Consider the following 27,300-nt stretch of genomic DNA (forward strand, 5'->3'; position numbering starts at 1 on the left):
TGCACGATAAACCAATGAGATGTGTGGACATTGATCTTTGTGTACTAGGCCATCATAGGCGTAGAGTCCATATTGTGCATGTCCCAGACACACGCAGTGCCACGAGTCCCGTGTCCATGTATCAGCCACCAGGCGTGAGTGCTAGAAGCATGCATCTATGAGATGCTGACGAATGTCACGGGCCTCCGGTGCCTCGCAGACTCCATGAGGTGCTGCCACATCCCCACCCTCATCATGACCATCATCAGGTGCTTGCAGTTCTGCGTCAGGGGGCATGGGCACATTTCTACGTACGCACATGTTGTGGAGCATGACACATGCCATCACCATCTTTGCAACCTTCTCATGGCGGTACAGGAGTGCCCCGCCAGACCTGCTGAGGCAGCGGAAACGGCCCTTCAGTAGGCCGAATGCCTGTTCTATGACTACACGGGTACGTGAGTGGGCATGGTTGTAGTCCTCCTCATGCTGGTCCCGTGGGTTCCGGACTGGTGTGAGGAGCCATCTCTTCAGTGGATATCCAGCATCACCTGTATGTGGACGAGAAACGTATGATGTGGAATGCCATTGATACGTACGCACACCCCCCCCCCCCCTTCCTGCCAGGTCATTGCCAATTCACATACCCCACATCATCATGCATGTAATGAGACTCACCGAGTAGCCAGGATCTGTTCCCTGCGTGTCGCTCCATGTAGCGTGGTATTGTAGAGTTCCTCAAGACCATAGAATCATGGGTTGATCCAGGGAATCGGGCACAACAATGTGTAATGATCCTGTTGGAGTCACACACCATTTGTACATTCAGGGAATGAAATTGTTTTCGGTTGCGGTACTGGGCCTCCATGGCATGTGGGACGACCAATTCAACATGGGTGCAGTCGATGGCACCAATGCAACCCGGTATGCCGGCAAGTGCATGGAATCCCACTTTTGTGTTGGTAATTTCCTGCTCCGAGCGTGGTAGAGAGATGTAGTCGTCTGCGTGCTGCAGGAGGGCATCGAGCACTTGCAATAGTGTCCGTGAGAACAGTGGCTGAGAAATGCCATGCAACTGTCCGACTGTGTGCTGGTAGGTGCCTGTGGCCAGGAAGTGGAGTACAGACACCACCTTCAGTAGGGGTGGGATGGCGGTTGGGCTATCTATCATGCTGACAAGGTCAGCCTGTGTCATGTCCACAATGGCGGCTATGGTGTCCCGGTCCAGACGGTAGAGGGTGTGGATCTGCTCATCAGTGAGGTTGAACGGATGTGCTCGGAGGCGTGGTATTGCGGGCTGCCTGCGTGGTGGTAGTGGCTGTGCTGGTGGGCCTTGCTGGCCCTGCCTTGGCCTCCTCCTCCTCCTGCGTCTCCTCCGTGCGGCTGGTTGTAGTTGTTGTTCGTCTTCTTCTTGGAGTCGGAGCACTTGCAGTGCTATCAGGTCCCCCAGGGCCAACATCGCGAGTCCTGCCGGTAGCATTTCGGTGTGGTTGTGGGAGGAGACTGGCTGTGCAATTTATGTGTTTCCAGGCTGTATGGCCTCCACCTGTGGTGATTAATTCCACCTGTGCAAACTGCTCTCCCCTTTGGCCGAGCACGTCCCGCGCACAACGCTGCAATTCGGGGAATGGTATCTTGCTATTGCAATCATGTATTTGTACCCGATGGCCGTGTAAGATTGGTTGATATGTTCATTCTGCTGTGGTCCCATTGTTTCCCATACTATCTGTGCAGTCGCGAACAGACTTGTGAAGGGTCAGTGGAACGTAGTACTCGAGTAACGGTGGGCCCTCATGCATCACTGTACCGAGTTGCAACGACGGGCGGGGCGTCCCATTTGTGGGTGAAGGCAGTTGCCATTTTCACACACAGCCGCACTCGATGGAATAATTAGTGATTTCAAACGGCCACAGATGCCTTTTCGACGTGATGTTGCAAATGAGGAATTCGAAGGGCGGCGCTTTCGGTTTCCAGCTAGCGGCGAGGAGATGCCCACAGGTCTGACTGCAAATGTAACGTTCTTTTGTTCAATGTCCTTGAGACAGGGCCCATGGCGAGGGAGCAATGATTGATATGAATAGTTTGGGATGCGCAATAGCTACGTGGGCGATGAGGCCGTCCGTTCCCAAATACATGTTACTTCACAACACTGGAATTACGGGCTGGGGCACTGTGGATTTAGCAGGCTGCATAACGCACAGACTCAATGGATGTTTCTAATGTTATGTGAGTAATTATTCAGGCGTTTTGATCCCGGGATGAGGGAATGATGAATGGATGCATGGGCAGGTGATTTGATACAGAGTTTGCCATGTACAGGGCTTCTTGGGATCTATCCGCCTCCCCTACGCTATGTGATGCAGGGCTGCCATAGTGGGACCATCGTCTATCTGGCCTTGTTGAGCCCTCCCTGTCTCGACGCGCCCTCAGACACTTGTGTCCATGCACGTTAACATTCCCATCTGATGGATTCTGTTTTGACAGACGCATGCACAGGTACACTCGTTTGTGATGGTGTTTGCACCTCGATATAGATGGTTATGAGTCGCAAGTGGTTTTGGGGTGGTGATGATCCTTTTGAGTGGGCTAGCATGCATATGGCTGTGGATTTCGTGTGATCATTGAAGTGAGTTGTTCGAATGTAGTTCTGATGGCCATTCTGTTCTTGTTCTTTTCTTTTGGTTGACAGGTATCTCCTCCCCTTTTGCCACTGCCATCTGTATGCCACTCCTGCAGATGGATTTTACTCCCGACACCTGCTGCTTCGTGTTAATCAGTGGAGCAGCATTACGATCTTATGGGACGATCGCCAATGGCCCACATGCCCTTACGCAGTACTGGTGGCTCGGAGCAACATTTCGGCCTTTCTGCTGGACTAGTGCCTCCCCATTGGGTCGGCCCTGCGGTTCTGTGCGCTTCCATGTTGCCTTTTCGTACGTGAATGTGGCTCTGTGTACCATGGGGGAACAGGGCGACACACAGGTAGTGGCTGGTCATTTCTTGCGGATGCAGCCCACAATGGTGATTAGTGTTTTGGAGTTCATGGCCTGATGGCTGTATGGGCTTGGTGACTTTGATGGGCATAAAATTTCTATTCTGATTTGGCCCGTGTAGCGTTTTTCTTTGCAAGTGATTTGGCATATGCCTATTTGGGGGGCGATGTATTGTGAGGAGATCTGCATTGGGTTCCAGCTTCGGGGTTTAGTTGCGTGGTACTGTGCTGGGCCCGTTTGCCTACGAAGCCCAGTGAGGTCAGGGATGGGGGCTGCCAATATGACTGTTTGAATGTTGTCATGCTCAGGGGCGGGGGATTGGGTTTTGTGTAACAGATGCCGGTCAGCCAGGTGGACTGGTGGAATGATGTGATTTTCGGAATATTGCTGGTCACAGGTGCCTGTGTTTGCGTGCGTTTCTTGGTGGGGGACTGTGGTCATGTCCATTGGGATGGCTTCTGTATTCGTGCCATCTGTGCCCTGCAGCTCCCATTGGCCCCTCTTGTGTTTCTTTTGTTCGTTGCCATGCATGGGTGACTTGTACATTTCAATGGTTGCATTGTGACTTCATTGCACCGACGGGGAGTTGTACTTTGTGGGCAGGGAGCGGTGTACAGGCACTCAGTGGGGCCGTTTACGGTTGATTCGCGATGCCGTACTTCTCGCCATGGCGGAATGGTACATTACGCCATGCCTGATGGCGTTAGGTACATGTCCGCTAGGGTCGGAATTGGCGTACCCTTGCGCCATGGTGGTGTTTGCGGTTTGGCATGGCGCGCGTGCTTGGTGCAGTTAGCGTTGGCGTTCACTACGGTGTCGCTAATGGCTTCGTACTTTGCGGTGACGGGTCATAGTCGCACCGAGCGCTATTCGATGGCGGTATTGCATTTCCGCCATCGTTTTCCCCTTTCCGCCAGGGTCGTAATGAGGGCCTATATCCGCTTCCTCTCAAGCTCAAAAGAACCAAATTAACAAAAAAAAGAACATAACGGAAAAAACAAAAAGGAAATCCATACACTTGATACAGAGGGAGAAAAATCCTCTAATCAACAACTCACCTCCAAATGAGATGTGGATAGAGATCGACGACGAAACAACTAGATCTCCCTCGCATGAAGCACAAAAAACAAAAGACCACCAAACGAAAGGATCCAAAACAAATAACAAAAATAAAGGGCCAAATAAGGCCAACAAGAAAAACACTCAGCCATGCAAGACGCCCCTGAAAAAAGGACAATTAAACTCACTGTTGGATTTCTTTAAAAATCAAGGAAAAAGGAAATACGACATATTGGAACTATCTGACACGGAAATCCTGGCAGCAATCACGGAAACCTCACCACCACCTAAAACACGCAAAATGACGCCACCTGTTGTGAGTCCAATTGAAAAACCTCAAAGTGAGATTATGTGCCTACCTCAGGAAGCCGCGAGGGAGGTAGATCAAGACAACTTAAGCGATGACTACAATCCCAATCCAAACCCTACGGCGATTTCGATGGAAGACAAAGGGGAAGGCGGTATGGAAAACAGAGCAGAGAATAAGGACAAAGAAGCCACCTCTCTGATATGCATGGGAACTGAGGCACGAAAAAGCGCTATGCAAGTGGCTTTGCCTCAAAAAGCACAGGAAAGGACAGAAGAACACACGGTCCCAAGTACAACAAGCCCAATAAAGACGGGCAATAAGGAACTGAAAAAAACCCTGTCAGGGCCAAAAAAGCAGATCCTCGGTCTCTTCGAACTGCAGACCCCACCACGATCAAAACACAACTATGGAGAAGAAAGAACAACTAACTACGTGAATCCAAACCCAACGGAAGTTCCGCTCCAATACACCAGTAAGAAAAGGGGGCCGAACAGAAGCCTCGGGTCGGCGTCCCCGCTTTCGAGGCGACAATCGCTTGACCCGGCCTACGACCATCCTTCGGGGGGTCGCCCCAAACAAGACAGACCCAGTCCAGGTCTAAAAGAAACTCCAGCAAAAAAAATCGGACTTAGCAACTATTATGTCCGCCATTACAATCGCCCTGGCTCCGTTCTGCAAATTATATGAAGCACTAAATGATTCAATGAAAGATCAAACAACAGTGTCGGCCATGACCTTGACAAAATTGATCTATTTGGAAGGATACGTGAAGGCCTAAGAAAAACGGATCGACGACCTCATAAATGTGAAATACAAGGAAAGTCAGGAAAACTACTTGTCTGAAGCGAAAGAACACTCCGAGAAGTCCAAGCAGGAGAAAAAAGCTTTATCTAAAAATGGGTCGACACAGACCTCAGGGACATCAAACGCCATTGACCTAACTAAACAGATGGCAAACGCCGAAGTGCAAATGCAGGGCGCTTTCAGCATTTTTAATATGAATCAGGGAACTGGACCATCGTTCCCGTTGTCACAAAATAAGGTCTTCACTTTCAACCAAAAAATGACAGACTTGGACAGTCCATCAACCTCTGGTCTACAAAAAAAAAAAGAGAAGAATCCCCAGCTAATAAGAACTCAAAGAAAGAGGGTAGCATTTCCACAAGGACAATTCAGACTACCTCTATAAAATCCCAGGAAACATCAAATAAAGGACCAGCGCAACAACAGAAAAATGGGGCGGAGGTTCAAAATCAATCTCAGAGCAAGAGCCTAAATCGACCAGTAGTAAAAGAACAGGAGGTGACAAAAAAGAAAAACAACTTACCCCGGGGTTCCACGGCTCAGAAGTCAAACAGCTCCCCAATGACGGCGGATGATTTCTTAAGAGACAAAGAATGGATGGACTTATCCGTCTATGAAGAGCCGGAGGAGAGGTGCCATCAACAATCATTGACGCGTCAATCCGCAAGGGAGGTATTCCCCCAAAAACACATCAATGATAAGGGGCGGACAAGGAAAGACTCTATCCAAGACCCACCAGACAGTAGGGCAAGAACGGAAGGTAAAGAACAATCAGAATCAACTACTGTCAGAAATCGGGTGGAACATAAAGAGGAAAAGAAGGTAGTCAGATGGACTCAACATCTTCCTTCATACTCCAAGTCTGACTATCAACGAGACCTTTGGGAACGGAAGGAAAAACACTGGTACTTCCATAACTCTGCAGAAGAGAGAAGCGATTCGAGACACTATGCCGACCGAGGCCGTCAGAAAAGAAAGCCAGAGTCCGAACCCGACCAATCGTCCATAATTTTGAAATTGGAACAAATGAGAGAAAACAAAGAGGACTTAATTCTAAACAGAAGCACAATTCTGAAAATCTTTAGACATCTAAGGTCGGTACATCGTCTGTCGACTGAGGATCTAACACTAGTAGAACCGTACCACTCAGGCAGCAAAGCAAAATGCTACCTACATATAAAAGGGAAGAACTACGGAGCTCAACTGCAGGAAGCCAAAGAACTACTAGCTGAGAAAGGCCTATGGTTAAGCGAGATCACCCCAAAGACAAAGGTAAACAAGCCCAAGTCTCCAAAAATAAACAAGGGCAAGAACACTCATTATATATCCAGAACGGAAGAACTGTACATAGACAGCCGGTTGCAATACTGTTACGCTCACCTGACTCCCACGGAGGCGCAGGTCTGGTTTAGAGTGTTGTTGCTTCTTCTATGGTGAAGCGCAGGACCCGGAAGATGGACTGGACCGGACCTTCGAATCTGGCTTGTCTGATTCGCAGAAATATCTTTCTGTATGTGAAAAGGGAGTATTAACAATCTGCGGGAGAAAGTATAAGCCTCCCGCTCCCTTCTCACCCCTCTACGAAACCCTCCTGCGACCCCCACGTGAAGTCTCACCTTAGGGGTTGAAAGTTTGAGCTCTCCATCCTGCTTCTCATGCAGGGGCGCAGTGTATCCAGTTACTTCACTGGAATTTTGATTGTAGAGGGTTCAAGGTTTGTTTTCCCGGTATAGTACCGTAAGGATTCTGTTAATGAGTATGATTCCGCAATAATAATTGTTCGTTGTCTCTTTTTCAGGTGCCGAAACTAATCCGAGAAGAGCTGTGGAAGCGAAGAATGACACTTTGGTGAGCTTGATGAGAGTTCTCTCAGTGTCCTTGTATCAATGTGCTCACTAACGCTGATGTCTTTTTTCCCCATAGGGGCCGGCGTCCGGAAATGCCTGGATGCGGCACCGACCCGAAACGAAGCTCAATCCAGAAGAAATCAGGTAAGTCTTTAATGGGCGTTGGGTAACATCTTTTCATGCGCCCACTAACGCTGATGTCTCTTTTTCCCCTTAGGGGCCGGAAATGCCAGGATGCGGCACCGACCCGAAATGAAGTTGGAATAACCCAACAGGTAAGCTTTGTAATGGAAATTAAGGTTTCCTTGTTTTCTTTCCCCTCTCACCTTTATTCTTGTCTTTTTCTCCCTAGGCGCGGTGATGTGGCTGCGAGTCCAGATGTCGCCGTAGAACGTGGTGGTACCTTGTACAGGTGAGTGAGATGCGGCGCTGCAGCGATCGATGCGATATGCTTTTAAATGGATGTCTTCCTTTTCAGGACCGTCGGCGAGATGTCTCTGGAATGCGGATTTAGCAGGGAAGGACTCTTCTTTACCCTTTTCTCTTCTCTTCTCTCTTTGCAGGTGTTCCAGGATGCTGGTAGAACGTGGTGGTACCTTGTACAGGTGAGGGAGATGTGGCGCTGCAGCGATCGATGCGATATGCTTTTAAATGGATGTCTTCCTTTTCAGGACCGTCGGCGAGATGTCTCCGGAATGCGGATTTAGCAGGTAAGGCCTCTTCTTTACCCTTTTCTCTTCTCTTCTCTCTTTGCAGGTGTTCCAGGATGCTGGCAGGAATGGCAGAAGACAGAATGCAGGAGCAAACACGGTGAGCGTCCAGCTGCTAGATGCAGAACAACGCGAAGCGTGAGTTGATGCTTGGGCGTGGCTTAAATAGCCTTCAAAGTAGTTCCAGGTATGTATCCTTCCTCTCAAGTATGTATTCCTCCCCTGACCACACCCGTGTGGTTAAGTAGTTCCAAAGATAAAGTAGTCCCATTCAGGCCTCAGAAGGCCTGGATGTTGCAGCATGCTCTGCATCAGGTAAGTTAACACTAAGCACCTTTAACACAAAGTCCCCTTTTATGAGCCTGGCGCCTATGGCGTCAGGACTGTGGCCCGATATGAGCCTGGCGCCAAAGGCGCCAGGACTGAGTCCAAAGAGCCCCTACTTGAGGCTGTTGTGACTTCCCTTGAAGACATGATGTCTGCCTCTGGGGTAGCTGGGTCTTGTCTGGAACCTTGGGGGTAGGCATCATGACAGTACCCCCTCCCAAGGCCCCTCCCAAGGTCGTCCTTTCCGGGTGTTTCGGCTTGCTTGGGAATTTTCGGTGGAATCTGCACTAATCGTGGGGCGTGTACATGGTCACTTGGTTCCCAAGATCTTTCCTGAGGTCCGTACCCATTCCAATCAACTAGATAGAAGAGTTTTGATTTTAACATTTTGGAATCCAATATGTCCTTAACTTCAAATTCTAATTCCCCATCGATTTGAATTGTTTCAGGTGGTTTGCTTAGTCTGGTTCCAGGCTCCACCGGTTTTAACAGTGATGCATGAAAAACGGGATGAATTCGCATGTTGGCTGGTAGATCGAGTTTAAAGGCCACCGGGTTAATTATAGCTTTGATGGAATAGGGTCCAATGTATCTGGGATTAAAAGTCTGCGGTCCTTTGAGAGGCAAATGCTTGGTTGCCAGCCACACCTGGTCTCCAATCTGGTACGAAGGTGCTTCACTCGATGTAGATCAGCATTTTCTTTGTATTTTTTCTTGGCTTGTTGCAAATGAGTTGTAGCTTCCTTGAAGGCTCGGGTTATAGTAGAATGCAAATGATCAACTGCAGGCATTTCCAGGTTTTGAGGAGGGTCTAGGTCTGAGGTTCTAGGATGATGACCATACAAGGTGTTAAAAGGGGTGTGTCCTGTTCCAGAATGTACAGAATTGTTATATGCATACTCTGCGATCCATAGAATATCTTTCCAGCTGTTTTCAGATTGATGCAACATGCACCGAAGATATTGTTCAAGGGTTTGGTTAGTCCTCTCGGTTTGACCATCGGTCTGGGGGTGGTGACTAGTGGATAAGCGTACATCAATTTGTGCCAGTTGGCAACATTTCCTCAAAAAATGGGAAATAAATTGGCTTCCTCGGTCTGAGATTAATATGGATGGAAAACCATGCATACGAACTATGTTTTCCAGAAATTCCTTGGCCAAGATGGAGGCTGAAGGTACCCCTTTTAAAGGGATAAAGTGGGCCATCTTGGAGAACAGATCCACGATTACCAAGATAGTGTTATATCCATAGCAAGGAGGCAGGTCGGTAATAAAGTCCATTGACAAGGTGTGCCAAGGGGCCGGTGGAATATCCAAGGGTTGTAGGAGACCGGCTGGTCTCTTCTTTTGACCTTTATTTTGGGCGCAAACTCCGCAAGACATCACAAAAGATTTTATGTCTTTTCTCCAGGATGGCCACCAGAATTGTTGTTTGATCTTTTCCTCAGTTTTTGCGATACCAGGATGTCATTCCATTAATGTATCATGATAGTGAGCAATGACCATTCTTGCAGTTCTTTGTTGGGCAGAAATAACCGCCCCTGGAAGTACGGTAAATCGTTATTAACGGAAAAGTGTGACCCCTTTTGAGTCCATTCTTGCAAGGCTATGGAATTTAAAAGTTGTTTAACTCGAGTTTGAACGTCCTCTATAGTTTGCAAAGAGGTCAAGCCTAAAATTCTTTGTTCGGGTATAATTGGTACTGGTTCTAAGTTTGAATTTGTTTCATCCATTCCAATCTGGGATAAAGCGTCCGCTTTGCCATTCTTGCAACCAGGGTGGTAGGTGATTATGAAATCAAATTCTGCAAAGAATAAAGCCCATCGGAGTTGGCGGGATGATTGGGCTTTGGCCGTTTTTAGATATTGCAAATTCCTGTGATCTGTAATCACCGTAATGGTGTGTCTTGCGCCGAGGAGGTAATGACGCCAAGCCTTGAAGGCGGACTTAATAGCTAGTAATTCTTTGTCGGTGATTGCGTAATTGATTTCAGGAGCCGTGAATTTCCTGGACCAAAAGGCTACAGGGTGCATCTGGTTAGTTTCTGGATCCCTTTGAGACAAGACAGCACCCATGGCCAAACTGGAAGCGTCGGTTTCAACAATGTAAGGGAGATCTGGGCTCGGATGCTTCAATACAAGGGCGGAGGTGAATTTGGTCTTTAGGTCTTGAAAGGCCTGTTCTGCCTCAGGAGTCCATTCGAAACGTTTATTCTTCCGTAAGAAGGCTGTTATGGGTTGAAACACTCAAGAAAATTCCGGGATGAATCTTCGATAGAAATTGGCAAAGCCAAGCATACTCTGAACCCCCTTAACAGAGTTAGGAGATGGCCATTTGAGGATGGCGTCCACCTTTCGCGAGTCCATTCGGACTCCTTTAGGTGTCAGGATGAATCCGAGAAACTCGACCTCTGTGGTATGAAAAACGCATTTTTCGAGTTTCGCAAACAGGTTGTGGTGGCACAATTTCTCAAGAACTGCCCTGACATGTTTTCTGTGTTCGGATTCCGAGGAGGAGTATACCAGGATGTCATCGATATATACGATGACACAAACATCGATAAGTTCCCGAAGAACATCATTCATAAAGTATTGAAAGGCGGCAGGTGCGTTGCATAATCCGAAGGGCATCACCTGATATTCAAAGAGCCCATATTTGGTGCGGAATGCAGTCTTCCATTCATCGCCTTCTTTTATACGTACCAGGTGATAAGCTCCTCGGAGATCTAACTTGGTGTATATACAAGCATCTTTTACCTGGTCAAGAAGTTCATGGATCAGAGGCAGAGGATAACGATTCTTAATCGTTATTTGATTTAGGGCGCGGTAGTCAATACATGTTCTAAGGTCGCCTTCTTTTTTCGGCACGAAGAACAGAGCTGAGGAAACAGGAGACTTTGACGGGCGAATAAACCCGTTGGCAAGATACTGATCTAAATACTGACGCAAATGAACGTTCTCAGGTTCAGTAAGAGCATAAATCCTACTACAGGGCGGTTGAGCATTGGGTACCAGGTCGATTTGACAATTGTACGACCGTTGGGGAGGTAACGTGTTCGCCTGTTCTTTTTGAAAAACGTCTTGGAACTCTTGGTATTCAACCGGTAGTTGTATCGTGGTGGAAGTTACTGTGGCCAGACCCATATCTGGATTTCTTGGATAACAAGTCAGTTCACAATCAGGAAAGGTTATTCTCTTTGCTCGCCAGTCAATTCGAGGATTATATGTTTCTAACCAAGGGATTCCTAGAATTACTTGAAATTGTGGGGCCTTGATTACATCGAACACAATTGCTTCCATCCTGTCCCACTAGTGTCATTTCTGTAGTGGAATGTGTTACCGGCCCTGAGGCTATTTCGGTTCCATCTACTGTAGTAATGACATCCTTGTTAACTTTCGGACGGAGAGGAAGATTAATCCTGGAGGCCAATTCACGATCTACGTAGTTTCCAATAGCTCCACTGCCGATGTATGCTTTTATAGCATGCAACCGCTGAGGCTGTTTCGGGTCCACGAGCACCATTGGCATGACAAAATGCGAGGTCAAGGAGTCTGTTTTCAAGCTCGGCAAGCGGACCTCTACGCTTGTCGGGCTTGACCGTTTCCCGAATCAGGTTCTATTAAATTGTTGTCCGTGGCTCCAACCACCTTCTTAGGTGGCTTTACCGGGCAGTCTCATAGAAAGTGACCAGAAGCCCCGCAATAGAGACATAGTTGCTTTTGCCGTCTTCTCTCTCGTTCCTTCTGCGTCAATGGTCCTTTAACACTGCCGATCTGCATAGGTTCTGAAACGTCGGTACTCTTAGGGTTAGCGTGAGTTTTGATCAGCACTCGAGTTTCGAACTTGGACCGATCTGCTTTTCTAGTTTGCAGTCTGTGGTCAAGTTGGACCACTAAGTCTATGTATTCTGCGCAGGCTTGAGGTGGATTTACTATTTGAGCTAGAACATCCTTAAGTTCTCCGCACAGGCCTCGATGAAATAGTGTGATCCTTTTATTTTCTACAACCAGCCTATTAAAGGTGGCAATATAAGATAAGAGATCTTGGTTACCTTGTCGTAAGGATAATAGTTTGTTGTCAAGGGCCTGTCCCTGATAGTGTTGAGCGAATTATCTTTCCATGCTCGCCTGGAAGCTTTGAAAATCCTGGAGAATTGGGTCATCCTGACTTACCAACGGAACAGACCAATCGGCAGCACAGCCACTGAGATAAGATAATACAAAGGCTACCTTGGTTTGATCATTAGGGAAGGCCCCAGGTCTGCATAGAAAGTGTAGGGGACATTGGTTCATAAAAACGCATATTTCTTGGGGTCCCCCGGAAAACGTTCAGGCGGGGCCAAAGGCATGTTTCCAGGTAGATTGATTTGTACCGGGTTATTCGAAACCATTGACGAGGCATTACCCCCAGAACTAGGTAAAGGAGTTTGTCCTGCTTGACCCTGCAACAATCGTTTGGCCAGGTCATCAGTTCTTTCCTTGGATAAGATTAATTCTCTTTTGAGAGCATTAGTTTCCTGGCGGGCGGAGTGAACTTCTGCCCTTAATTCCCCCAAAAGCTGAGCCAGCTGGTCTGTCTCACAAGTTTCCATAGCGCCCGGGTGGGAAATTGTAGGTAGGCTTCGCGTTCTGTTATGCTCACCTGACTCCCACGGAGGCGCAGGTCTGGTTTGGAGTGTTGTTGCTTCTTCTATGGTGAAGCGCAGGACCCAGAAGATGGACTGGACCGGACCTTCGAATCTAGCTTGTCTGGCTCGCAGGAATATCTTTCTGTATGTGAAAAGGGAGTATTAACAATCGCTGGGAGAAAGTATAAGCCTCCCGCTCCCTTCTCACCCCTCTACGAAACCCTCCTGCGACCCCCACGTGAAGTCTCACCTTAGGGGTTGAAAGTTTGAGCTCTCCATCCTGCTTCTCATGCAGGGGCGCGGTGTATCCAGTTACTTCACTGGAATTTTGATTGTAGAGGGTTCAAGGTTTGTTTTCCCGGTATAGTACCGTAAGGATTCGGTTAATGAGTATGATTCCGCAATAATAATTGTTCGTTGTCTCTTTTTCAGGTGCGGAAACTATTCCGAGAAGAGCTGTGGAACCGAAGAATGAGACTCTGGTGAGCTTGATGAGAGTTCTCTCAGTGTCCTTGTATCAATGCGCTCACTAACGCTGATGTCTTTTTTCCCCATAGGGGCCGGGGTCCGGAAATGCCTGGATGCGGCACCGACCCGAAACGAAGCTCAATCCAGAAGAAATCAGGTAAGTCTTTAATGGGCGTTTGGGTAATGTCTTTTCATGCGCCCACTAACGCTGATGTCTTTTTTCCCCATAGGGGCCGGGGTCCGGAAATGCCTGGATGCGGCACCGACCCGAAACAAAGATCAATCCAGAAGAAATCAGGTAAGTCTTTAATGGGCGTTGGGTAACGTCTTTTCATGCGCCCACTAACGCTGATGTCTCTTTTTCCCCTTAGGGGCCGGGGTCTGGAAATGCCAGGATGCGGCACCGACCCGAAATGAAGTTGGAATAACCCAACAGGTAAGCTTTGTAATGGAAATTAAGGTTTCCTTGTTTTCTTTCCCCTCTCACCTTTATTCTTGTCTTTTTCTCCCTAGGCGCAGTGATGTGGCTGCGAGTCCAGATGTCGCCGTAGAACATGGTGGTACCTTGTACAGGTGAGTGAGATGCGGCGCTGCAGCGATCAATGCAATATGCTTTTAAATGGATGTCTTCCTTTTCAGGACCGTCGGTGAGATGTCTCCAGAATGCAGATTTAGCAGGTAAGGACTCTTCTTTACCCTTTTCTCTTCTCTTCTCTCTTTGCAGGTGTTCCAGGATGCTGGCAGGAGTGGCAGAAGACAGAATGCAGAAGCAAACACGGTGAGCGTCCAACTGCTAGATGCAGAACAACGCGAAGCGTGAGTTGCTGCCTGGGCGTGGCTTAAATAGCCTTCAAAGTAGTTCCAGGTATGTATCCTTCCTCTCAGGTATGTATTCCTCCCCTGACCACACCTGTGTGGTTAAGTAGTTCCAAAGATAAAGTAGTCCCATTCAGGCCTCAGAAGGCCTGGATGTTGCAGCATGGTCTGCATCAGGTAAGTTAACACTAAGCACCTTTAACACAAAGTCCCCTTTTATGAGCCTGGCGCCAAAGTCGCCAGGACTGAGTCCAAAGAGCCCCTAATTGAGGCTTTTGTGACTTCCCTTGAAGACATGATGTCTGCCTCTGGGGTAGCTGGGTCTTGTCTGGCAACTTGGGGGTAGGCATCATGACAAATACGACAAAGAAAGACCCTACTACCCAAAAGAAAAACCGAGTCAAGGACGAACCGAACCAAAAACAACCACAAACAATAAAACAGATGCGAAGAGCAAAGGTGTCACCCGATCAACGGAATCAACAAGTCGAAAAAGAGCTACCTCTGTTGAAACGGGGAATTATGAAACAGCACCCCAAATGAAGACTCCGTCATTGAAAGAAGTCCCTCAGGCTATATCTGTGCCCACATCAAAACCACAATGGGCTTGGTTACCAAAATCACTTACAGCAACTTTGACCAAATAGCAACGATCCGCCCTAGGAGACGGGGCCACAGAACGAACATCTCCAACAACTCGATGTGTGAGGGAAAAAAAGATCCAGATAGCCTCATGGAACACCTGTGGATATAAACATCTTACGACGGGGGGGGTCCGGATCTGGGTCAATTTGAAATAATCGCACTTCAGGAACACTGGCTAACTGAGAAACCTTCACTGGAGGGTTACGAGATCGCCTTTGCCCAAGCAAACAAGAACAGACTGGGGCGCCCTTCATCCAGGCTTTTGGTGGCGATTAGAGTGGACTGCGGGCTAAGCATTACAGAATCTATCACAGCCTCAAGCCACATGCAAGTGATTAGACTGACATGGACAATTCCAGAGAAACAGCCAGAAAAGAGAACAGTTAAAGAAATTGGAATAATTAATATCTACTGGAACCCACAAGCAATCACAGACAAAAAATTCCTAACAATATTGGAAAAAGAAATCGACAGGTTACATGCGGAAAAGAACATCGCCCATGTCTTAATTTGCGGGGATCTAAATCTGAAACAAAAAACGCATCTACATCCATCATTGAACGAAAAAAATCCACCCTAGAATCTGGAGGGGAGTTGTGGCACAATCTGATGTCTTCAAGAGGGTTCTACAATCTAGATCAGACATTCCCACTCTCCAGCAGACTGCCAACTTGGGAGAGGGGTGCCCTAAACAGCACATTAAATTACATCTATGTATCAGAGGCCATGTTGGAAGTGATCATAGAATTTGAAGTGATGCAAACTATCCCAAGTGACCACAATCTGCTAAGAGCAGCATGGATCTCAAAAGAGGTGCCCCACCACCAAAAAATGAACTCGGAAATTGAATGTAACACAAAGGGAACCCGCTTAAAGTTGACCACCGAGAGAATAGAAGACCTGTTCAAAGCATATAAAGCCTAAACGAAAACGGTGGAACTTGAGCAAAAAACCATCGATTATCGCCCTTTTCTGAGCCCGTACAAAGTCCCCGCTTGTCAAAGAATTGGAAAGCCACCTATGGGGAACCATCTATACGATAAACAAGTCGTGGCAAAAAGGGCTAGCTTGAGACAACTAAAGCGAAAAGCCAAAAAAAAACACAACTCACCGGATCTAGCAGCACAAGTAATTCAAGAAGAAAGAAATTATAAAGCCTGGATTAAAACTCACAGAATCAATCTATATCAGAAAGATTCAGAAGAGATCCTGATAAATGGAGCGGGGAAAAACTCCAGGAGCTTCTGGAACCTCATAATAACTGGTATAGAACAGAAAACCAATATGCCAGCAAACCACGTAAGCGAAGAAAAGTGGATATTACACTTCGAAGCGCTGTTCCGAAAACCATTGGGAAATGAGGACCAAGTTTGTATCCAACAAGACAGCCCTTGGGTGGACGTCTCAAACCCAGAGGACATCAGGGAGATAATCAACAAACTAAAAAACTCTCAAGCACCCGGGCCAGATGGTGTCACTAACATCGACTTAAAATCATTTCAAAAACAATGGATTCCCTTTATCAGCCTAGTCCTCAAATACTGTGAAACATCAAGAGCCATCCCAAAATCCTGGACCTCAGCTAACGTGGTACCCATTTACAAAAGAGGAGACAAGTCTGATCCTGGCAACTATTGGCCCATAGCATTGCTCGACACGATCGGGAAAGTTTTTGGCATGCTGCTCCTAAAGAAATTCCAACTATGGGCAACGGAGGCACCATGTAACGACCTTTTTCAAGCAGGCTTTAAGAAAAACTCATCCACGACGATAAACATCATGCTCCTTAGCATAATCAAGAGCAAAGTCGCTGAGGAAGGGGCCTCAGTGTTCGTGGCCTTCATAGACCTGACTCAGGCCTTTGACCGGGTGGATAGAGAACTCCTATGGACGAAATTGAACTCCTGGAACTGCCCGCAAGCCATTCTGGCTCCAATCAAAGCGTTACATACGAACACCTCCATCAGAGTGAAATTAAACATACAAGGCGACCTGTCGGAAGAAATTCCTATACGAAGAGGGGTGAAACAAGGCTGTCCCCTGGCACCGGCCCTGTTTGTCGCATTCATGGGCGATTTCAAAAATTCCTACGCCTCGGTGAGAGCTTTTCCGCCAAAAATTGGAAATACATCAATGCCACGTCTAATATACGCAGACGATATAGTACTAATGGACCTAACCCAAATAGGGCTGGAGCGTCAATTAGATAATTTGGCAAACTACATCAAGCTCTAAAACCTGGAGATAAATAAAGAAAAAACAAAAATCATAACTTTGGGGAAATCAACAAAGAAACAGAAAAGTGGACCATGGAAAACGTCCCGATTGAGAAAACAACAAAATTCAAATTTCTGGGTATTATTATTGACAACTCGCCTCAAGAAACGAGCATGCAAGAACACATATGGGCAAAAGTAAGATCACTGGCAACCAATGTTCCCCCTAAGCTGTGCGCATGTGCGCTTGCCCAACTTCCTTCTGGGTGCCGCTCAGAAGATTTTTAGCAGCGCACAAAGACAATTCTCACCTATTCAAAAAGATTTAATAAGGCACAAGCCACAGCAATTACCTAAAATGTTCTTTTTCTTAAAATAAGCAACTAGTCTTGATATTCTGCTAATTTGCATTATGCCACTATGCACCTAAATCCCTAAAAGCAAAATACAACACAAGAGGTTACAAACTAATATGAACTGGCTCCATGAACAGAAGAATCTAACCAAGATATGCCTGCACACATTAACCAAAAATGTTCCCTCCCCTCCCATGACTCCTAAACCTGACTCACACTTTTATCTTATGGCTCTAACGTCTGCCCCAGAGTACATTAGGATACTACCGGACAACCTTGACTCTTCCTCTCTTGGCTCTGCGAAAGGTTAGCAGACGTGTACCTACATCCACTTGTTTTATGTTTGTTGTAACATGAATAACGTTCATGCGCCAGAATTTCTGTTACTCATTGTGCCTTACCAAAAGCGTCACCCACACTATATAATCGTACTACCAGCTCAAATATCGGATACTGACTCAAGTAAGCAGCCTACTTGGATGTGTAATCAAATTCCACACTTTCTCTTCTTTGTACAAATGTCTTGCAAGTGATTTGAAGCGGCCCCTTGTAAGTTAACACATTATAAAACTCAAATATTAATTTGCCCTCTAAAGATTTTGAAAAGACAAATGTGATGCTCAGGATCTCCTACTTTAGCTTTGCTAACATCACCCTATAAGTGGAGAGCAACATTGCAATATGATTTACTTAGCCTACAAGGGATAATGGGTATGGACTATACAAGGGATAATGGGTCCGGATATTCAGACAGGAGAATGCTTTTCACACAATCTGCATCGTTTCCAAGTGTTCAGAGTTCCTTTGGGCATAGATCTTCACACATTATATGGTAACTAGTTTCTATGCAAAAACAGTTTCACTGGCACTTGTGTAATCCTGCACAATTATTTAAGTGTGGGGTATTTTGCAAACAATCTTTTATGAACTGCAAAAGAATTGTGTACATGCAGAGTCATGACATTCTTAAAATGCACATCATATGTTGAGGCATTTAAATATGCCTTCCTTGCAAAATATTGTGGGTCTGCAAATATCCCAGTGAGTGTTTACTGCTAAAATCCCTCACTTGTTACAGTGCTCTATCAACTAGTATTGGCGGCTAGCACAGGGGCCGGGGAAGGGTATCGGTGGAAGCATCATTCCTTGTAGGTGATGAACGAAGCAACACATTTCAAAGACCAAGTCAGAAGTTTTGGTAGTACACTGAAGGAAATGTGTAGCGTGTTTGCTAAAGGATAGGACATTCTAGTACCCATCTAGACAACAGCACCTTCTTTTTCTTTCTATGCTCAACTGCTGAGGGCTTTTCAATGTAACTATGTGTTCTGTGTGTGCAGCTCTAGCACCTCCATGCATTTTATGTAACCGATCACAAATCATTACAGAAGAGGGATCCATAGTTACAGAAGAAGGCACTAAATCATTTGTATCTCTGATTAATTGATGCAATTATTAAAAGGCATATACGTGTGATTTTCTTCAACAGGGCTCCATAATACACCTCAGTAAGGCTCTTGTTTAATTTTATCTAGGCTGTGGTGCGGAATTGTGGCCAAAACTATACACTTTACTATGTGCCCTGTCATTTCACTCCCTATGTCAGGGGTACAAGCAGGGCTCTAACCAGATTTTGCTCCCTACTTGGAGTCAAATGATTTTTCAGGGAGTAAAAAAGGAATTAGCTTTACCAATAGGGATACTTTGTGCTTTTAAAAGATGTTCTTTCCCCATGAATTCCTTTTGAGATTGTGCATTAATATTATTAGAGTTCCTTCCTTCCTATGCCACTGCTCTACTGGTCACTAATTCTAAAAAATATAAGTGAAGCTTTGTGGGTTGAAGCAATGACATGTTCATTGTTTCTCGCTTTCGTTGGGCAGATTTTCCTTTTTTTAGGGAGTAAAAATGCATGGTGCATAGGTGTCTTAGCTCTAAGGCTGGTGTTATCACTACCCACAGGAGAACGTAATGTGGATAGTAAGCAGAGGCACAGGAATTTTGGATCATCATATTCTAAGGTGTAGTTATTCTGATGCAATTATCATCCTTACACAAATTATTAGAAGCATGTTCTCCTGTCCCTTGTATTACTTCATTAAAGTGGCACTTGAACTCCTTTCTGCAGGTGCTTGCTTTTAATGGCCATTAATCCATCCGCAAATGTATTCTGTCTGAGTTTCTTGACAGCCACATCAGTTACGACAAGAGATATTTGCGAGCCCCAAATGCCATGTACGTCGTTCACAGCAGTAACAGGATGACAAGCCAGCATATTCAAGGAGTGTAACCCACCTACCCCAACCCACCATCGAGAGCCAACCGACCTAACGGTCAATGAACAATAACGCATCAGCCATGATAAACACCCCTTCGGTCGAAACGCGTGTCGGCTGACCACAAGATTAGCGCATCAAGAATGAAATTCCTTTTTAAAAAAAAAATAAATAAGAATACAAAGAAACATTTCTTTAAGAATAAATATTGTTTGCACAAGCTATCTGGGAGCACAACTAAGAGATATTTGTGTTTTTTAATACAAATGAGTGATATTCCAGTGGCATAAAACATACAGGGCCTCATTAATACTTGCGACTGTATCCCAGCGTAAATCTGCCAGAATACCACCCAAACAAATTACTGTTAACGCCTACTTTGTCCGAAGGAATTTCCGCCGGATTGCAACTGGTGGTGGCGGTGTAATTCCCCATTCATATAGAGTCCATATTGAGTCCATTGGACTAAATGTGGCTTTTTGGCGGAATTACCGGAGTGGAAAGTCCACCGATTTCGGCGTTGAGTCGGAGGATTTACCTCCTGGATTTTTCTGGAGGCAAATCTTCTACTCCAGGCCCAAAATCGTAAGTTGGCATAGTGATAAAGTTGGCGGTAATGGAGTTACCACCAACTTTACCACTTACCACCAAACTTGTATGGAGGCTGACATTCTTCCCTACGCAGAGGTACTGTGACAGATATTGAAGTCTTGGACTGGTTGATGAGTTTTCTGTTTAATCACATAGTACATATTTTATTTTAGTCTATGTGTTTTGAAAGTGTTGTAAGATTTTTAAAGAACTACAGTGGCTGGGAAGAGGAAATTCCTTTACAAACTCTCTTCTGCGACGGTAACTCACAAAGTGGCTTACCTCATTAGTCAGTTGAACATGGAAAATATTGTGCGCACAACAGCCAACCGGTTGCGCACATAGCGAAAAATAATTAGGGGGAACATTGCTGGCAACCCAAGCCATAATACTGGAAAGGAAATATGGAAGATTCTCCCTTATACCTACCATCAAATTCTATAAGGCAAAAGCAGTTCCGGCTCTTACATATGGTTCCGAAGCCATGCCTGAGATACCTTTGGCTGAGGCTAGAAGGTTATTTCTGGAGGACTGTATTGAACCTACCAAAATCAACTGCAATGGCCCGAATAAGGAGAGAATTGGGACTTTCGTCGTTGAAATCGTCGGTTGAAGCAAAAAATCTGGCGTTATATCAGAAAACCATCATTTCACAACGCCTCCCGCTCTACCAGTTGATAAACGAGGAAGGGTGCAGAGAAAAGTGCAAAATGCTGAAGAAATGGTCAACAAAGATAAAGCAAAATTTAGACCTTGTAGCTTGCACAGAAGCTGATTTAATTGGAAATCCAGATAAAGTCAAGAAGAAACTGGCAGACCTTGACTGGATTGCTACTGAGGAAAAAGCGTCGAACAACAAACTCTTGAAACACCTTCCATGCTATGCACTAAAGAGGAACGAAACAGCTCAATATCTAAGAAGGTTCCCGAGTAGACCACTTCGCCAACTATTCCTAAGAGCACGTCTAAACTTACTTGCCACAAATGAAATACTTCAAATTAGAGGCCAGTCAGAATACAACACCTGCAGACTGTGCAAGATGCCGGACCAGATGGAAAACGTGAGACACTTGCTTATTATCTGCGAGACTTTGTCCACTATACGCCTAGCCTACTTACGCGACACACTGAGTCCGTTCACAGAGCCGGAAGAAGAGCAGTGGTGGCCGCAGTTAATTGGGGGAGGAAGGACTGCCTGGACCTTAGCCACAGCTAAGATTCTGCAAATTGCCCCGACAAAATGCAATCAGCAGTGCAAAGAAGATAGCTGAGAGACTGGCCTCTGGAGCCCTGCTACAAAAAATGTTCAAGAAGAAGCACTTTCATACCAGATCTTGTAAAATCTAAATTTAGATAAAAACAAGTAAAAAATATATAAAATAATTATAATAATTTTTTAAGTGATGCTTTGTACTAAGAATTGCCCCCAGTGGCTTTCTAATGCACTATTTTCACTTTGGCCAGTTGGCAATCTACATTGACTGTTTAAAATTCGTGATTGACCGTGTATTTGTGGTTTTGTGGTGAGAGGCAGCCTCCTTCCATGTGATCCCCTGCACCTGGCGGCAGTTTGGTCCCTCTGGCATTCTTTTGTGTGGCTCTGTCCACACAGTCGGTGTATGGAATAGAATATATTAGCATTACAATGTACATTGTGCTCTTCCATTCTGAGAGCCCAACATGAATTATGGGCGCACATTTCTGATTCAATATGTTTTTATGAGATATTAATAAATATCGGGGTTTTTTTTCATTATCTGTGGTATGTGATGTTCTGAGTTTGCCTTCCGTTCAGCCTTTCAGTTGAAGTCTGTTTAATATTGTATAAATTAACAATGGTTTTCCATGTGACATGTCTTCTTGATACTTGATCTGGTACTTTCCCCTCATGTCCGTGATGTAGGGGATACCCGTCTCTTTTCTTTTCAATTGGTAGGTTTTAAGCACCCCAGGGTACATCAGACTGTTTGTCACAGTTGTAGGAGGGGGGCGGCCCAAGATCATTTTGAAATGGCCCTGAGGCGGCCTTACACATCTTCAGCCGTCCCTTCCCAGACGGGGGGCAGGATCCAATTCAGTGTTACTCACTGTATCCGCTTCAGAAGGATTACATGATTTGACAGCACATCTAGGATGCAACCTTGTGAACCGCAGCTTGCACGCCGTAGCAGGTGCATCAACCAGCTCAGGTACCTTACACATTATATTCAAGTGCTAAATTCTGTGGATTTAAATGTTTGAAAAGCTAAACATAATGATTGATATAGGATAAAAGTAACTCAGCAGGGCAATGCAGAGTAATATGAAAACGTAACGTGATGTAATGTAACTGGATTTTGTATAGCGCAACCTTTTCCATTGCAAAAGTAATGGATGCCAGGTTGGAAATTAACCCAAAGGTTCCGTCAATTCTGCGGGAAGACTTCCATGCCATCATTTTTAAGGCCGTTATTTGCCCCATCACAGAAAGGGACCAGCCAGTTGCAAAGCAATCTTGGTTCTGACACCAATGTGTAGCATGTCTATGTGAGGTTGCAAGAGCAACACTAGTGGTTAGGATTCGTTTAAAACCTCCGGCCCATCGCTTTTCGTTTCGGTGGAAATCAGACACTAGCCAGTGGCCACCCACGGGTAGTGCCTGTTATGGCGCGACCTTTCATTTCACTTCCTATGAGCGCACCAGGGTCAAAGCCTGTCCATAATGTTCAGACTGGCTGCTGCTTGGAGGGGCGTGGCATGGGGGTGTGTCCCTTTGCAACACCCACTTGCACCTCTTCAGCCGTGATCTCCTGTTCTCCATCAGACATCACAGAAACATGCTCCTTGGCAAGGCTTTAGACCCGCGGGTGCCTGTGTGCAGGGGTTCCGCTGTGGCCCCTCGCCGCCCTCTCAGTGCCCTCGCCCAGCTCCTGCAGGTGGTGAGAGCGGAACTGGATGCCATCCACTGTGAAGTTAAATGGAAGAGCGAGAGTGTGATCCGTCCGATGCAGGGGCCGAGGGTACAGGTTGAAGGGCACCCGGGAGGTATGTGCGAGTGATTGAGTGTGTGATTGCACGAGTGAGGGGTGAATGATACGATTATCAGATGGGCACTTCTCAGTGTGGCACACAATGTGCTCACAGTCAGCCTTACTTTTCACTCAACAACCTAATGTTTTCAGGGCAGTGGCGGCGTCAGGGTCTTTCAACATTTCCACTTGAAGGGAACCTCCAGCGGAGTGGAAGGGTGTGGGGGAGGTCGGTAATCGGCGGCTATTAAGCCCGAGCTCTATTCCTTTCTTATAATGTATATAACCCATGCGTGCCTCGGACTTTTCCCCTCAGTTCTAAGCAATGGGGGTCCCAAGCCATCATGATGAAATGGGTCCCTACATATCTTCAACTGGGCCCGTTTCAGGGAGTAACGGTGCCGATTCACGTATATAGAACTGCCAGATCCGATTTCAGGGATTTGCAAAAGGAACGCAAAGGACTAGAAACGTAGTGCGTCATCGTTCAACCATTGTACGTGGATCTGTGTGAAGGGCTGCTGGGGGCGGGGGGCGTTTTTCTGAACGAGCGGTGCGTGGGCCGTTAGTGCAGCGCTGTTTTTTTCGTTTTGCCTCTTGGTGCCAGCAGTTACGCATTTCCCACCGGGAACCAGAATAGTACTGGCAAGCAACAAAAAAAAATGGCATGGACGCGATCAGGGCTAGACCGGAACAATGGCACCGTAGGTCTTTGAATGGAGGGTGCTTGGGTGCCCAGAGCGCACCGACATTGGGGAGCTGATGGTTCTGGCCAGGTTTGGTGTGGGCTAATAGGTGTCAACACATATGAGTCTAAATCAGTGGTCTTCAAAATTGGAGGCTGTCCCCCTAGGTGGGCACGAAGGAAGGGGCAGGTGGAGGCAGAGGACTTGGAGGAGGAGGGAGGCCGGACTCTGAAAAATTATTTAGATTACTGTTTTTAAATAAAAAAAGATTAAGGTGACTGCTTTTAATAGAAAAATATAAGCAGTAGAAAATATGATTATATTTTAAAGAGCTTGGGAGCCCCCCTGGACATCCTTTGGTGGAGGAGCTCGGTATGAAAAAGTGTGACTACCACTGGCCTAAACTATTGTATTAGAGTACAGATGGGGAAGGGGGGCATATAAGTAGGGACATAGCTTGAAGGTATTGTTTGGTTATTTGCCCACCCATTGACTGAGAAGGGCCATGCTAATTCCCATGGCCATTACCAGCCAGTTTCTGACCCTTCACGCCAAAAACACCTCCTCATGGATACTCGGAGCCTGCTTTATTCAAGACTTACCATCAAACTTTGCACTCGAAGTGCCTGCCAATGTTTTTTCAAAGCAGTCTTCTTAGAGTTAATGACCCAATTGTAGTTTTAAACCCACTACTGGTGTAATTAAAATGTCTTAACATTTTGGCCTTCAGCCACTCGATTTAGAAGCACTGCTATCAGATGCTCAGGTACGCACACTATGTTGCACCTGCTACCATCAATGGGCAGTTAATACCACTATGGCTGCGCCTGGCTAGTGACTTTCCATACAAAAAAAGCCCTGACTGTTGGCATTGCCAGTGCTTGTTTTTTAGATGTTATGAGTAGTGATTGTGGAACATACGCATCTCCCCCCTTAAAGTAAAATATATATATAAATATACATCAGTAGAGTCACTTCTTCCCACAGGTCCGTGCAATACAACAGTGGTAATTGGGCCACAGTGCCTGCGGGAACTGAAGCAGTAGGTCAGCGTGTATTGTGGGATGTAGTTCATTAAATTGAAATGTGAGCTGTGGCGCGTCACCTAGAACTCTGCTGAAGCAAGACGAACTAGGGTAGTTGCCTGAGCCTTTCGATGATATGTGTTGCATCCAGGTACGGCACCAGGGCCTTTCAGGCATTTCAGTTGGATTGGGCCCCCACACTGTGGGTTTGGGAGACTGTGGCTTTGAGTGACAAAGAAAGCTAAACACCTTTCCTAAATGGTCATTTGGGGCCTCAGCTGCCCTGCTTGTTGCCTTTCTACTTTCTGCTGTACAGTTTACAATAGTCATGTCCCTTGATAATCCGCACGCTACATGCATTGGTTTATTGAAAACTCCGACATACAATCAAGGCACACGCCGAGGCTGTGGAAATGCCCATACTCACTCACTAAGGAAGCCACATCCTTATCATTATATTGATCGAGGAGACCTGTGATCCAGCAAGGAAGATGTTAAAACTGCTGCAAAGTAAAGGAGAGAAAACAGACAATTTTACAAGAATTCTTCTCATTCTTTATAATATATTATGTGATCAAACCAGTGCACCATTAATACAAAATTGTACCAATTGATACTGCTTGTGCCCCAAATAATTGTATTGTTTTTCCACTGCCCCTTTTCTTTTGAGAACCTTATACTTCACCGAATGAATGCATGTTTGTTGGTTACATTTGGAGACAATGGGCCACATTACGAGTTCTGCAGCAGGTCCCGCTCTGAACGCCTGGCCAGACCAGGCGTCCTTAGCAGGTCCCGCGAGCGACCCAGCATGCTAACAACGGTCCCGTCATTAACGGGCCTGTTGTTAGCTTCCTCCCCATTAGCATTGAGCCCTATGGGGGCTCAAATATGAATGGGGATGTACCGGGTCCCGTGAATGGGAATTACCGGGCCCTCCAAGGTCGGAATGGCCGAGTAAGTTCCCTTTAGCAGGACCCGAGTTTGGAGGTAGGCATGCCGCTAAAAACGGCATGGCTACCTTCCAAACTCGTAATGAGGCCCAATGTTTCCTAGCTGAAGGTAAGGGCTGCTTTGCCCCCTGCGCTCCCCCGCCCCAAGGCATTATTTTGAAATGGGCCCCTGTGCATCTTCAGCCGGCCTTGGCAGCACCCGGTTAGTTGAAGAGGATCTGAGTTTGAGCATGTGAAACACCCTGGCTACAGCAAACCCAGCAGTAGCTGGACGATGCCATGCAGGGGGTCCAGGTATGGCGAGCACAGGCTCTGTGATTGATGGTGAAGCTAGGCCCCACAATACAGAGCGTCCCCGTTTCAGACCCTCCTCGTTTGCTGAGGCGAGGGAGAGCCCGGTTTAGATGGGGTGCAGTCTTTATAACGAAACTTTTAAGTTGAACTTTATAACGAAACATTTAAGTGGAATGCACACATAACGAAAATCTTATAACGAAAAACATAATCAAAATGCATGTGGGGATGGGGTAAAGGGTTAAATCCTGTGGGGGAACGGTTGTGGTGGTTTTTAGGGATGGGAAACAGGGGCTTGCGGAGCACCCCCCCAAAAAGAAGAAAAATAATGTGTTATGTTTTGTCGGTATAATGCGTTCGTTATATGTGTATTTGTTATAAAGGCATGTAACTAGTTTGGATGCAGTGTGGCTATTGACTCCAATGTTCTCTTCTCCCACCCAGAGTTCCTAAACTTCTGTAGCAACGACTACCTGGGTCTGTGTAGAAATCCGGCGGTGATTGAGAGCAGCCGACAAGCCCTGGAGGTTTGGGGGGCCGGAATCAGCTCAGCGCGACTCACCGGTGGCACTCAGGTATGCGCCTCCCCGGACCCACTCCTTTCCCCTTTGCTTTGGTGCTGTCTTTCCCCCCAAGAAACCAAGCACCCACAGATAGAATGGGCAGCTAACAACTATGGGGAAATGTTTCATTCAGGGGTTCCCAAGTGGTCTAGGATGGCACTAGGAATTCTGAGGTAGAATACATATACGCTACACTCATGCTATTGGGGTTTGTACCATGACCGCTGCTATGTTCATGGCCTCCGGGCACTTTTCTGGATCTGTAAATGAAGAAAGGTGGAGGGGGTTAGGAGGTTAGCAGGAAAAGACAAAGCATTGTGATAAACTGCTTGTGCTGGTAGAGTCAGGAGCAGCTGGCATCAGTGTGGGCAAGGTTTCTAGGTGGTTTCTGGTGTTCTCCCAGAGTTCCCTGTTTCCAGATGGGAGACCTTAGGGAGCAGCAGAATCTGTGTGTTGCTGTGGGGTTAGCAGTGGTTTGGAGAGGTGTAGAGTTTTGACTAAGTTATGATGGGGCAAAGTATTTGTTTTGGCCATATTTTGTGTCAGTGACATGCCTTGAGGTGTTTGAAAAGTGAGGTTGTTAGTCGGCTGGATTCTTTGGGCAGATCTGTTGGGCTAGTAGATGTCTTACACGTTGTCTTGTGAGTTTGTTTCTATTTGTATCTACCTTCCACGTACGAATCTCGTGTTCTCTGGTGGTGGTGTAAGGGGAAGTGTAAGGTGAAAGCTGTGCTGGCTCGGGATGCCT

General features: G+C 46.4%; 1 long non-coding RNA gene across 3 annotated transcripts in view; it reads right to left on the bottom strand.

The window, feature by feature from the left end:
* Nucleotides 1–27,300, bottom strand: part of LOC138582365 (uncharacterized) — a 293,040-nt gene that overhangs the window by 252,278 nt on the left and 13,462 nt on the right. For all 3 annotated transcript variants that reach the window (XR_011305015.1, XR_011305014.1, XR_011305016.1), the window contains exon 2: nucleotides 25,170–25,245. This is a non-coding gene — a long non-coding RNA (uncharacterized lncRNA). The remainder of the gene's footprint in view (nucleotides 1–25,169; nucleotides 25,246–27,300) is intronic.

Source organism: Ambystoma mexicanum, chromosome 3q (genome assembly GCF_040938575.1).
Source record: "Ambystoma mexicanum isolate Mex_15411 chromosome 3q, UKY_AmexF1_1, whole genome shotgun sequence".
Lineage (NCBI taxonomy): Eukaryota > Metazoa > Chordata > Amphibia > Caudata > Ambystomatidae > Ambystoma > Ambystoma mexicanum.